The sequence below is a fragment of the Chiloscyllium plagiosum genome, unplaced genomic scaffold (assembly GCF_037043375.1).
Source record: "Chiloscyllium plagiosum isolate Xiang-an unplaced genomic scaffold, Cpla_swu_hap1 HiC_scaffold_39, whole genome shotgun sequence".
NCBI lineage: Eukaryota > Metazoa > Chordata > Chondrichthyes > Orectolobiformes > Hemiscylliidae > Chiloscyllium > Chiloscyllium plagiosum.
Window position 1 is genome coordinate 43574258 of NW_028270177.1, and position 13195 is coordinate 43587452.

Below are 13195 nucleotides of genomic sequence, written 5' to 3' on the forward strand. Positions count from 1 at the left end.
TGAATCTCAGTCAGTGACAGGGATTGAGCCTCAGTCAGTGACATGGAATGAACCTCAGTTATTGACAGGGATTGAATCTCAGACAGTGGCAGGGATTCAATCTCAGTCTGTGACAGGGATTGACTCTCACTCTGTGACAGGGATTGAATCTCAGTTAGTGACAGGGATTGAACCTCAGTCAGTGACAGGGATTGAATCTCAGACAGTGACAGGGATTGATCCTCAGTCAGTGACAGGGATTGAATCTCAGTCAGTGACAGGGATTGAATCTCAGTCTGTGACAGGGATTGAAATTCAGTCAGTGACAGGGATTGAATCTCAGTCAGTGACAGGGATTGAGCCTCAGTCAGTGACAGGGATTGAATCTCAGTTAGTGACAGGGATTGAATCTCAGTCAGTGACAGGGATTGATCCTCCTTCAGTGACAGGGATTGAATCTCAGTCAGTGACAGGGATTGAATCTCAGCCAGTGACAGGGATTGAGCCTCAGTCAGTGACAGTGTTTGAATGTCAGCCTGTGACAGGGATTGAACCTCAGTCAGTGACAGGGATTGAATCTCAGTCAGTGACAGGGATTGAATCGCCGTTAGTGACAGGGATTCAATCTCAGTCAGTGACTGGGATTGACCCTCAGACAGTGACAGGGAATGAATCTCAGTCAGTGACAGGGATTGAATCTCAGTGAGTGACAGCGATTGAATCTCAGTCAGTGACAGGGATTGAACCACCATCAGTGACTGGGATTGAACCTCAGTCAGTGACAGGGATTGAATCTCAGACAGTGACAGGAATTGAATCTCAATCAGTGACAGGGATTGAACATTAGTCAGTGACCGGGATTGAATCTCAGACAGTGACAGGGATTGAATCTCAGTCTGTGACATGGAATGAACCTCAGTTATTGACAGGGATTGAATCTCAGACAGTGGCAGGAATTCAATCTCAGTCTGTGACAGGGATTGACTCTCACTCTGTGACAGGGATTGAACCTCAGTCAGTGACAGGGATTGAAAATCAGACAGTGACAGGGATTGAATCTCAGTTACTGACAGGGATTGAACCTCAGTCAGTGACAGGGATTGAATCTCAGACAGTGACAGGGATTGATCCTCAGTCAGTGACAGGGATTGAATCTCAGTCAGTGACAGGGATTGAGCCTCAGTCAGTGACAGGGATTGAATCTCAGTCAGTGACAGGGATTGAATCTCAGTCAGATACAGGGATTGAACCTCAGTCAGTGACAGGAATTGAATCTCAATCAGTAACAGGGATTGAACATCAGTCAGTGACAGGGATTGAACTCTAATCAGTGACAGGGATTGAATCTCAGACAGTGACAGGGATTGAATCTCAGTCTGTGACAGGCATTGAACCTCAGTCAGTGACTGGGATTGAACCTTGGTCAGTGACAGGGATTGAATCTCAGTCTGTGACAGGGATTGAATCTCAGTTAGTCACAGGCATTCAATCTCAGACAGTGACAGGGATTGAATCTCAGTCTGTAACAGGCATTGAACCTCAGTCAGTGACTGGGTATGACCCTCAGACAGTAACAGGGATTGAATCTCAGTCAGTGACAGGGATTGAACCTCAGTCAGTGACAGGGATTGAATCTCAGTCAGTGACAGGGATTGAATCTCAGCCCGTGACAGGGATTGAACCTCAGTCAGTGACAGTGATTGAATCTCAGCCTGTGACAGGGATTGAACCTCAGTCAGTGACAGGGATTGAATCTCAGTCAGTGACAGGGATTGAATCGCCGTTAGTGACAGGGATTGAACTTCAGTCAGTGACAGGGATTGACCCTCAGTCAGTGACAGGGATTTTTCCTCCGTCAGTGACAGGGATTGACCCTCAGTCAGTGACAGGGATTGATCCTCCGTCATTGACAGGGATTGAATCTCAGTCAATGACAGGGATTGAATCTCAGCCAGTGACAGGGATTGAACCTCAGTCAGTGACAGTGATTGAATCTCAGACAGTGACTGGGATTGAATCTCAGTCTGTGACAGGGATTGAACCTCAGTCAGTGACAGGGATTCAATCTCAGTCAGTGACAGGGATTGAATCGCTGTTAGTGACAGGGATTCAATCTCAGTCAGTGACTGGGATTGACCCTCAGACAGTGACAGGGAATGAATCTCAGTCAGTGAGAGGGAATGAATCTCAGTTAGTGACAGGGATTGAATCTCAGTCAGTGACAGGGATTGAATCTCAGTTAGTGACAGGGATTGAATCACAGTCAGTGACAGTGATTGAATCTCAGCCTGTGACAGGGATTGAATCTTAGTTAGTGACAGGGATTCAATCTCAGATAGTGACAGGGATTGAATCGCCGTTAGTGACAGGGATTTAATCTCAGTCAGTGACTGGGATTGACCCTCAGACAGTGACAGGGAATGAATCTCAGTCAGTGACAGGGATTGAATCTCAGTTAGTGACAGCGATTGAATCTCAGTCAGTGGCAGGGATTGAACCACCATCAGTGACTGGGATTGAATCTCAGTCAGTGACAGGGATTGAAACTCAGACAGTGACAGGAATTGAATCTCAATCAGTGATAGGGATTGAACATTAGTCAGTGACCGGGATTGAATCTCAGACAGTTTCAGGGATTGAACCTCAGTTAGTGACAGGGATTGACCCTCAGTCAGTGACAGTGATTGATCCTCCGTCAGTGACAGGGATTGAACTTCAGTCAGTGACAGGGATTGACCCTCAGTCAGTGACAGGGATTGATCCTCCGTCAGTGACAGGGATTGAATCTCAGTCAGTGACAGGGATTGAGTCTCAGCCAGTGACAGGGATTGAACCTCAGTCAGTGACAGTGATTGAATCTCACCATGTGACAGGGATTGAACCTCAGTCCGTGACAGGGATTGAATCTCAGTCAGTGACAGGGATTGAATCGCCGTTAGTGACAGGGATTCAATCTCAGTCAGTGACTGGGATTGACCCTCAGACAGTGACAGGGAATGAATCTCAGTCAGTGACAGGGATTGAATCTCAGTTAGTGACAGCGTTTGAATCTCAGTCAGTGGCAGGGATTGAACCACCATCAGTGGCTGGGATTGAACCTCAGTCAGTGACAGGGATTGAAACTCAGACAGTGACAGGAATTGAATCTCAATCAGTGACAGGGATTGAACATTAGTCAGTGACCGGGATTGAATCTCAGACAGTGACAGGGATTGAATCTCAGATGTGACATGGATTGAACCTCAGTTATTGACAGGGATTGAATCTCAGACAGTGGCAGGGATTGAATCTCAGTCTGTGACAGGGATTGATCCTCAGTCAGTGACAGGGATTGTATCTCAGTTAGTTAAATTGGATTGAATCTCAGTCAGTGACAGGGATTGAACCTCAGTTCATGACAGGAATTGAATCTCAATCAGTGACAGGGATTGAATCTCCGTCAGTGACAGGGATTGAACCTTAGTCAGTGACAGGGATTGAATCTCAGTCAGTGACAGGGATTGAGCCTCAGTCATAGACAGGGATTGAGCCTCAGTAAGTGACAGGGATTGAACCTCAGTCAGTGACAGAGATTGACCCTCAGTTAGTGACAGGGATTGAACATCCGTCAGTGACAGGGATTGAATCTCAGTCAGTGACAGGGATTGAGCCTCAGTCAGTGACAGGGATTGAATCTCAGTTGGTGGCAGGGATTTAATCTCAGTCAGTGACTGAGATTGACCCACAGACAGTGACAGGGATCAGCCACAGTCAGTGACAGGGTTTGAGCCTCAGTCTGTGACAGGGATTGAACCTTAGTCAGTGACCTGGATTGAGCCTCAGTCAGTGACAGGGATTGAATCTCAGTTCGTGACAGGGATTTAATCTCAGTCAGTGACTGGGATTGACCCGCAGTCAGTGACAGGGATTGTCTCTCAGTCAGTGACAGGGATTGAATCGCAGTTAGTGACAGGAATTGAATCTCAGTCAGTGACAGGGTTTGAACCTCAGTCAGTGGCAGGGATTGAGCCTCAGTCAGTGACAGGGATTGAATCTCAGTCTGTGACAGGGATTTAATCTCAGTCAGTGACTGGGATTGAATCTCAGTCAGTGACAGGGATTGACTCTCAGTCAGTGACAGGGATTGAATCGCAGTTAGTGACAGGGATTGAATCTCAGTCAGTGACAGGGATTGAACCTCCATCAGTGACAGGGATCTAACCACAGTCAGTGACAGGGATTGAATCTCAGTTAGTTAAATGGGGTTGAATCTCAGTCAGTGACAGGGATTGAATCTCAGAAAGTGACAGGAATTGAATCTCAATCAGTGACAGGGATTGAACCTCCATCAGTGACAGGGACTGAACCTTAGTCAGTGAAAGGGATTGAATCTCAGACAGTGACAGGGATTGAATCTCAGTCTGTGACAGGGATTGAACCTTAGTCAGTGACCGGGATTGACCCTCAGTCAGTGACAGGGATTGAATCTCAGTCAGTGACAGGGTTTGAACCTCAGTCAGTGACAGGGATTGAATCTCAGTTAGTGACAGGGATTCAATCTCAGTCCGTGACTGGCATTGACCCTCAGACAGTGACAGGGATTGAATCTCAGTCAGTGACATGGACTGAGCCTCAGTCAGTGACAGGGATTGTGTCTCAGTAAGTAACATGAATTGAATCTCAGTCAGTGACAGGGATTGAATCTCAGCCAGTGACAGGGATTGAATCTCAGACAGTGACAGTGATTGAACCTCTGTCAGTGACAGTGATTGAATCTGAGTCAGTGACAGGGATTGAACCTCAGTCAGTGACAGGGATTGAATCTCAGACAGTGACAGGGATTGAATCTCAGTCAGTGACAGGGATTGAATCTCAGACAGTGGCAGGGATTGAATCTCAGTCTGTGACAGGGATTGATCCTCCGTCAGTGACAGGGATTGAATCTCAGTCAGTGACAGGGATTGAATCTCAGCCAGTGACAGGGATTGAACCTCAGTCAGTGACAGTGATGGAATCTCAGCCTGTGACAGGGATTGAATCTCAGCCAGTGACAGGGATTGAATCTCAGACAGTGACAGTGATTGAACCTCTGTCAGTGACAGTGATTGAATCTGAGTCAGTGACAGGGATTGAACCTCAGTCAGTGACAGGGATTGAATCTCAGACAGTGACAGGGATTGAATCTCAGTCAGTGACAGGGATTGAATCTCAGACAGTGGCAGGGATTGAATCTCAGTCTGTGACAGGGATTGATCCTCCGTCAGTGACAGGGATTGAATCTCAGTCAGTGACAGGGATTGAATCTCAGCCAGTGACAGGGATTGAACCTCAGTCAGTGACAGTGATGGAATCTCAGCCTGTGACAGGGATTGAACCTCAGTCAGTGACAGGGATTGAATCTCAGTCAGTGACAGGGATTGAATCGCCGTTAGTGACAGGCATTCAATCTCAGTCAGTGACTGGGATTGACCCTCAGACAGTGACAGGGAATGAATCTCAGTCAGTGACAGGGATTGAATCTCAGTTAGTGACAGCGATTGAATCTCAGTCAGTGACAGGGATTGAACCACCATCAGTGACTGGGATTGAACCTCAGTCAGTGACAGGGATTGAATCTCAGACAGTGATAGGGGTTGAGTGTCAATCAGTGGCAGGAATTGAATCTCATTCAGTGCCAGGGATTGAATCTCAGTCAGTGGCAGGAATTGAATCTCAGTCAGTGACCTGGATTGAACCTGAGTCAGTGACAGGGATTGAATCACAATCAGTGACAGGAATTGAATCTCAGTCAGTGACAGGGATTGAATCTCAGTCAGTGACAGGGATAGAGATTCAGACAGCGGCAGGGATTGAATCTCAGTCTGTGACAGGAATTGAATCTCAGTCTGTGACAGGGATTGAAATTCAGTCAGTGACAGGGATTGAATCTCAGTCAGTGACAGGGATTGAGCCTCAGTCAGTGACATGGAATGAACCTCAGTTATTGACAGGGATTGAATCTCAGACAGTGGCAGGGATTCAATCTCAGTCTGTGACAGGGATTGACTCTCACTCTGTGACAGGGATTGAATCTCAGTTAGTGACAGGGATTGAACCTCAGTCAGTGACAGGGATTGAATCTCAGACAGTGACAGGGATTGATCCTCAGTCAGTGACAGGGATTGAATCTCAGTCAGTGACAGGGATTGAATCTCAGTCTGTGACAGGGATTGAAATTCAGTCAGTGACAGGGATTGAATCTCAGTCAGTGACAGGGATTGAGCCTCAGTCAGTGACAGGGATTGAATCTCAGTTAGTGACAGGGATTGAATCTCAGTCAGTGACTGAGATTGACCCACAGACAGTGACAGGGATTGAATCTCAGTCAGTGACAGGGATTGAATCTCAGTCAGAGACAGGGATTGAACCTCAGTCAGTGACAGGAATTGAATCTCAATCAGTGACAGGGATTGAACATTAGTCAGTGACCGGGATTGAATCTCAGACAGTGACAGGGATTGAATCTCAGTCTGTGACATGGAATGAACCTCAGTTATTGACAGGGATTGAATCTCAGACAGTGGCAGGGATTCAATCTCAGTCTGTGACAGGGATTGACTCTCACTCTGTGACAGGGATTGAATCTCCGTTAGTGACAGGGATTGAACCTCAGTCAGTGACAGGGATTGAATCTCAGACAGTGACAGGGATTGATCCTCAGTCAGTGACAGGGATTGAATCTCAGTCAGTGACTGGGATTGACCCTCAGACATTGACAGGGATTGAATCTCAGTCAGTGACAGGGAATTGAATCTCAGTCAGAGACAGGGATTGAACCTCAGTCAGTGACAGGAATTGAATCTCAATCAGTAACAGGGATTGAATCTCAGACAGTGACAGGGATTGAATCTCAGTCTGTGACAGGGATTGAATCTCAGACAGTGGCAGGGATTGAATCTCAGTCTGTGACAGGGATTGAATCTCAGTCTGTGACAGGGATTGAACTTCAGTCAGTGACAGGGATTGAATCTCAATCAGTGACAGGGATTGAGCCTCAGTCAGTGATAGGGATTGAATCTCAGTTAGTGACAGGGATTTAATCTCAGTCAGTGACTGAGATTGACCCACAGACAGTGACAGGGATTGAATCTCAGTCAGTGACAGGGATGGAATCTCAGTTAATGACAGGAATTAATCTCAGTCAGCGACAGGGATTGAATCTCTGTCAGTGACAGGGATTGATCCTTAGTCAGTGACAGGGATTGAATCTCAGTCATTGACAGGGATTGAGCCTCAGTAAGTGACAGGGATTTAACCTCAGTCAGTGACAGGGATTGAATCTCAGTTAGTGACCGGGATTGGACATCCGTCAGTGACAGGGATTGAGCCTCAGTCTGTGACAGGGTTCAACCTCAGTCAGTGACAGGGATTGAATCTCAATCAGTGACAGGGATTGAGCCACAAACAGTGACAGGGATTGAATCTCAGTCAGTGACAGGGATTGAGTGTCAATCAGTGACAGTAAGTGAATCTCAGTCAGTGACAGGGATTGAATCTCAGTCAGTGACCGGGACAGAGATTCAGTCAGTGATAGGGATTGAACCTCAGTCAGTGACAGGGCTTGAATCTCATTCAGTGACAGGGATTGAATCTCAGTCAGTGACAGGGATTGAATCTCAGTCAGTGACAGGAATTGAATCTCATTCAGTGACAGGGATTGAACCTCAGTTAGTGACAGCGATTGAATCTCAGTCAGTGACAGGAATTGAATCTCAGTCAGTGACAGGGATTCACCCTCAGTCAGTGACAGGGATTGAATCACAATCAGTGTCACGGATTGAGCCACAAACAGTGACAGGGATTGAATCTCAGACAGTGACAGGGATTGAGTGTCAATCAGTGGCAGGAATTGAATCTCATTCAGTGCCAGGGATTGAATCTCAGTCAGTGGCAGGAATTGAATCTCAGTCAGTGACCTGGATTGAACCTGAGTCAGTGACAGGGATTGAATCACAATCAGTGACAGGAATTGAATCTCAGTCAGTGACAGGGATTGAATCTCAGTCAGTGACAGGGATAGAGATTCAGACAGTGGCAGGGATTGAATCTCAGTCTGTGACAGGGATTGAATCTCAGTCTGTGACAGGGATTGAAATTCAGTCAGTGACAGGGATTGAATCTCAGTCAGTGACAGGGATTGAGCCTCAGTCAGTGACAGGGATTGAATCTCAGTTAGTGACAGGGATTGAATCTCAGTCAGTGACTGAGATTGACCCACAGACAGTGACAGGGATTGAATCTCAGTCAGTGACAGGGATTGAATCTCAGTCAGAGACAGGGATTGAACCTCAGTCAGTGACAGGAATTGAATCTCAATCAGTGACCGGGATTGAATCTCAGACAGTGACAGGGATTGAATCTCAGTCTGTGACATGGAATGAACCTCAGTTATTGACAGGGATTGAATCTCAGACAGTGGCAGGGATTCAATCTCAGTCTGTGACAGGGATTGACTCTCACACTGTGACAGGGATTGAATCTCAGTTAGTGACAGGGATTGAACCTCAGTCAGTGACAGGGATTGAATCTCAGACAGTGACAGGGATTGATCCTCAGTCAGTGACAGGGATTGAATCTCAGTCAGTGACTGGGATTGACCCTCAGACATTGACAGGGATTGAATCTCAGTCAGTGACAGGGAATTGAATCTCAGTCAGAGACAGGGATTGAACCTCAGTCAGTGACAGGAATTGAATCTCAATCAGTAACAGGGATTGAATCTCAGACAGTGACAGGGATTGAATCTCAGTCTGTGACAGGGATTAAATCTCAGACAGTGGCAGGGATTGAATCTCAGTCTGTGACAGGGATTGAATCTCAGTCTGTGACAGGGATTGAACTTCAGTCAGTGACAGGGATTGAATCTCAGTCAGTGACAGGGATTGAGCCTCAGTCAGTGACAGGGATTGAATCTCAGTTAGTGACAGGGATTTAATCTCAGTCAGTGACTGAGATTGACCCACAGACAGTGACAGGGATTGAATCTCAGTCAGTGACAGGGATTGAATCTCAGTTAATGACAGGAATTAATCTCAGTCAGCGACAGGGATTGAATCTCTGTCAGTGACAGGGATTGAACCTTAGTCAGTGACAGGGATTGAATCTCAGTCATTGACAGGGATTGAGCCTCAGTAAGTGACAGGGATTGAACCTCAGTCAGTGACAGGGATTGACCCTCAGTTAGTGACCGGGATTGGACATCCGTCAGTGACAGGGATTGAATCTCAGTCAGTGACAGGGATTGAGCCTCAGTCTGTGACAGGGTTCAACCTCAGTCAGTGACAGGGATTGAATCTCAATCAGTGACAGGGATTGAGCCACAAACAGTGACAGGGATTGAATCTCAGTCAGTGACAGGGATTGAGTGTCAATCAGTGACAGTAAGTGAATCTCAGTCAGTGACAGGGATTGAATCTCAGTCAGTGACCGGGACAGAGATTCAGTCAGTGATAGGGATTGAACCTCAGTCAGTTACAGGGCTTGAATCTCATTCAGTGACAGGGATTGAATCTCAGTCAGTGACAGGGATTGAATCTCAGTCAGTGACAGGAATTGAATCTCATTCAGTGACAGGGATTGAACCTCAGTTAGTGACAGCGATTGAATCTCAGTCAGTGACAGGAATTGAATCTCAGTCAGTGACAGGGATTCACCCTCAGTCAGTGACAGGGATTGAATCACAATCAGTGACACGGATTGAGCCACAAACAGTGACAGGGATTGAATCTCAGACAGTGACAGGGATTGAGTGTCAATCAGTGGCAGGAATTGAATCTCATTCAGTGCCAGGGATTGAATCTCAGTCAGTGGCAGGAATTGAATCTCAGTCAGTGACCTGGATTGAACCTGAGTCAGTGACAGGGATTGAATCACAATCAGTGACAGGAATTGAATCTCAGTCAGTGACAGGGATTGAATCTCAGTCAGTGACAGGGATAGAGATTCAGACAGTGGCAGGGATTGAATCTCAGTCTGTGACAGGGATTGAATCTCAGTCTGTGACATGGGATTGAAATTCAGTCAGTGACAGGGATTGAATCTCAGTCAGTGACAGGGATTGAGCCTCAGTCAGTGACAGGGATTGAATCTCAGTTAGTGACAGGGATTGAATCTCAGTCAGTGACTGAGATTGACCCACAGACAGTGACAGGGATTGAATCTCAGTCAGTGACAGGGATTGAATCTCAGTTAATGACAGGAATTAATCTCAGTCAGTGACAGGGATTGAATCTCTGTCAGTGACAGGGATTGAACCTTCGTCAGTGACAGGGATTGAATCTCAGTCATTGACAGGGATTGAGCCTCAGTAAGTGACAGGGATTGAACCTCAGTCAGTGATAGGGATTGACCCTCAGTCAGTGACAGGGATTGGACATCCGTCAGTGACAGGGATTGAATCGCAGTCAGTGACAGGGATTGAGCCTCAGTCTGTGACAGGGTTCAACTTCAGTCAGTGACAGGGATTGAATCTCAATCAGTGACAGGGATTGAGCCACAAACAGTGACAGGGATTGAATCTCAGTCAGTGACAGGGATTGAGTGTCAATCAGTGACAGGAGGTGACTCTCAGTCAGTGACAGGGATTGAATCTCAGTCAGTGACCGGGACAGAGATTCAGTCAGTGATAGGCATTGAACCTCAGTCAGTTACAGGGCTTGAATCTCATTCAGTGACAGGGATTGAATCTCAGTCAGTGACAGGAATTGAATCTCATTCAGTGACAGGGATTGAACCTCAGTTAGTGACAGCGATTGAATCTCAGTCAGTGACAGGAATTGAATCTCAGTCAGTGACAGGGATTCGCCCTCAGTCAGTGACAGGGATTGAATCACAAACAGTGACAGGGATTGAATCTCAGACAGTGACAGGGATTGAGTGTCAATCAGTGGCAGGAATTGAATCTCATTCAGTGCCAGGGATTGAATCTCAGTCAGTGACAGGGATAGAGATTCAGTCAGTGATCGGGATTGAACCTCAGTCCGTAACAGGGATTGAATCTCTTCAGTGACAGGGATTGAATCTCAGTCAGTGACAGGGATTGATTCTCAGTCAGTGACAGGAATTGAATCACAGTCAGCGACAGGAATTTAATCTCTGTCAGTGACATGGATTGAACCTCAGTCAGTGACAGGGATTGAATCTCAGTCAGTGATAGGAAATGAATCTCAATCAGTGTTAGGAATTTAATATCAGTCAGTGACAGGCATTGAATCTCAGTCAGTGACAGGGATTGAATCTCAGTCAGTGACAGGGATTGAATCGCCGTTAGTGACAGGCATTCAATCTCAGTCAGTGACTGGGATTGACCCTCAGACAGTGACAGGGAATGAATCTCAGTCAGTGACAGGGATTGAATCTCAGTTAGTGACAGCGATTGAATCTCAGTCAGTGACAGGGATTGAACCACCATCAGTGACTGGGATTGAACCTCAGTCAGTGACAGGGATTGAATCTCAGACAGTGATAGGGATTGAGTGTCAATCAGTGGCAGGAATTGAATCTCATTCAGTGCCAGGGATTGAATCTCAGTCAGTGGCAGGAATTGAATCTCAGTCAGTGACCTGGATTGAACCTGAGTCAGTGACAGGGATTGAATCACAATCAGTGACAGGAATTGAATCTCAGTCAGTGACAGGGATTGAATCTCAGTCAGTGACAGGGATAGAGATTCAGACAGCGGCAGGGATTGAATCTCAGTCTGTGACAGGAATTGAATCTCAGTCTGTGACAGGGATTGAAATTCAGTCAGTGACAGGGATTGAATCTCAGTCAGTGACAGGGATTGAGCCTCAGTCAGTGACATGGAATGAACCTCAGTTATTGACAGGGATTGAATCTCAGACAGTGGCAGGGATTCAATCTCAGTCTGTGACAGGGATTGACTCTCACTCTGTGACAGGGATTGAATCTCAGTTAGTGACAGGGATTGAACCTCAGTCAGTGACAGGGCTTGAATCTCATTCAGTGACAGGGATTGAATCTCAGTCAGTGACAGGAATTGAATCTCATTCAGTGACAGGGATTGAACCTCAGTTAGTGACAGCGATTGAATCTCAGTCAGTGACAGGAATTGAATCTCAGTCAGTGACAGGGATTCGCCCTCAGTCAGTGACAGGGATTGAATCACAAACAGTGACAGGGATTGAATCTCAGACAGTGACAGGGATTGAGTGTCAATCAGTGGCAGGAATTGAATCTCATTCAGTGCCAGGGATTGAATCTCAGTCAGTGACAGGGATAGAGATTCAGTCAGTGATCGGGATTGAACCTCAGTCCGTAACAGGGATTGAATCTCTTCAGTGACAGGGATTGAATCTCAGTCAATGACAGGGATTGATTCTCAGTCAGTGACAGGAATTGAACCTCAGTTAGTGACAGGGATTGAATCTAGTCCGTGACAGCGATTGAATCTCAGTCAGTGACAGGAATTGAATCACAGTCAGCGACAGGAATTTAATCTCTGTCAGTGACATGGATTGAATCTCAGTCAGTGACAGGGATAGAGATTCAGACAGCGGCAGGGATTGAATCTCAGTCTGTGACAGGAATTGAATCTCAGTCTGTGACAGGGATTGAAATTCAGTCAGTGACAGGGATTGAATCTCAGTCAGTGACAGGGATTGAGCCTCAGTCAGTGACATGGAATGAACCTCAGTTATTGACAGGGATTGAATCTCAGACAGTGGCAGGGATTCAATCTCAGTCTGTGACAGGGATTGACTCTCACTCTGTGACAGGGATTGAATCTCAGTTAGTGACAGGGATTGAACCTCAGTCAGTGACAGGGATTGAATCTCAGACAGTGACAGGGATTGATCCTCAGTCAGTGACAGGGATTGAATCTCAGTCAGTGACAGGGATTGAATCTCAGTCTGTGACAGGGATTGAAATTCAGTCAGTGACAGGGATTGAATCTCAGTCAGTGACAGGGATTGAGCCTCAGTCAGTGACAGGGATTGAATCTCAGTTCGTGACAGGGATTGAATCTCAGTCAGTGACTGAGATTGACCCACAGACAGTGACAGGGATTGAATCTCAGTCAGTGACAGGGATTGAATCTCAGTCAGAGACAGGTATTGAACCTCAGTCAGTGACAGGAATTGAATCTCAATCAGTGACAGGGATTGAACATTAGTCAGTGACCGGGATTGAATCTCAGACAGTGACAGGGATTGAATCTCAGTCTGTGACATGGAAT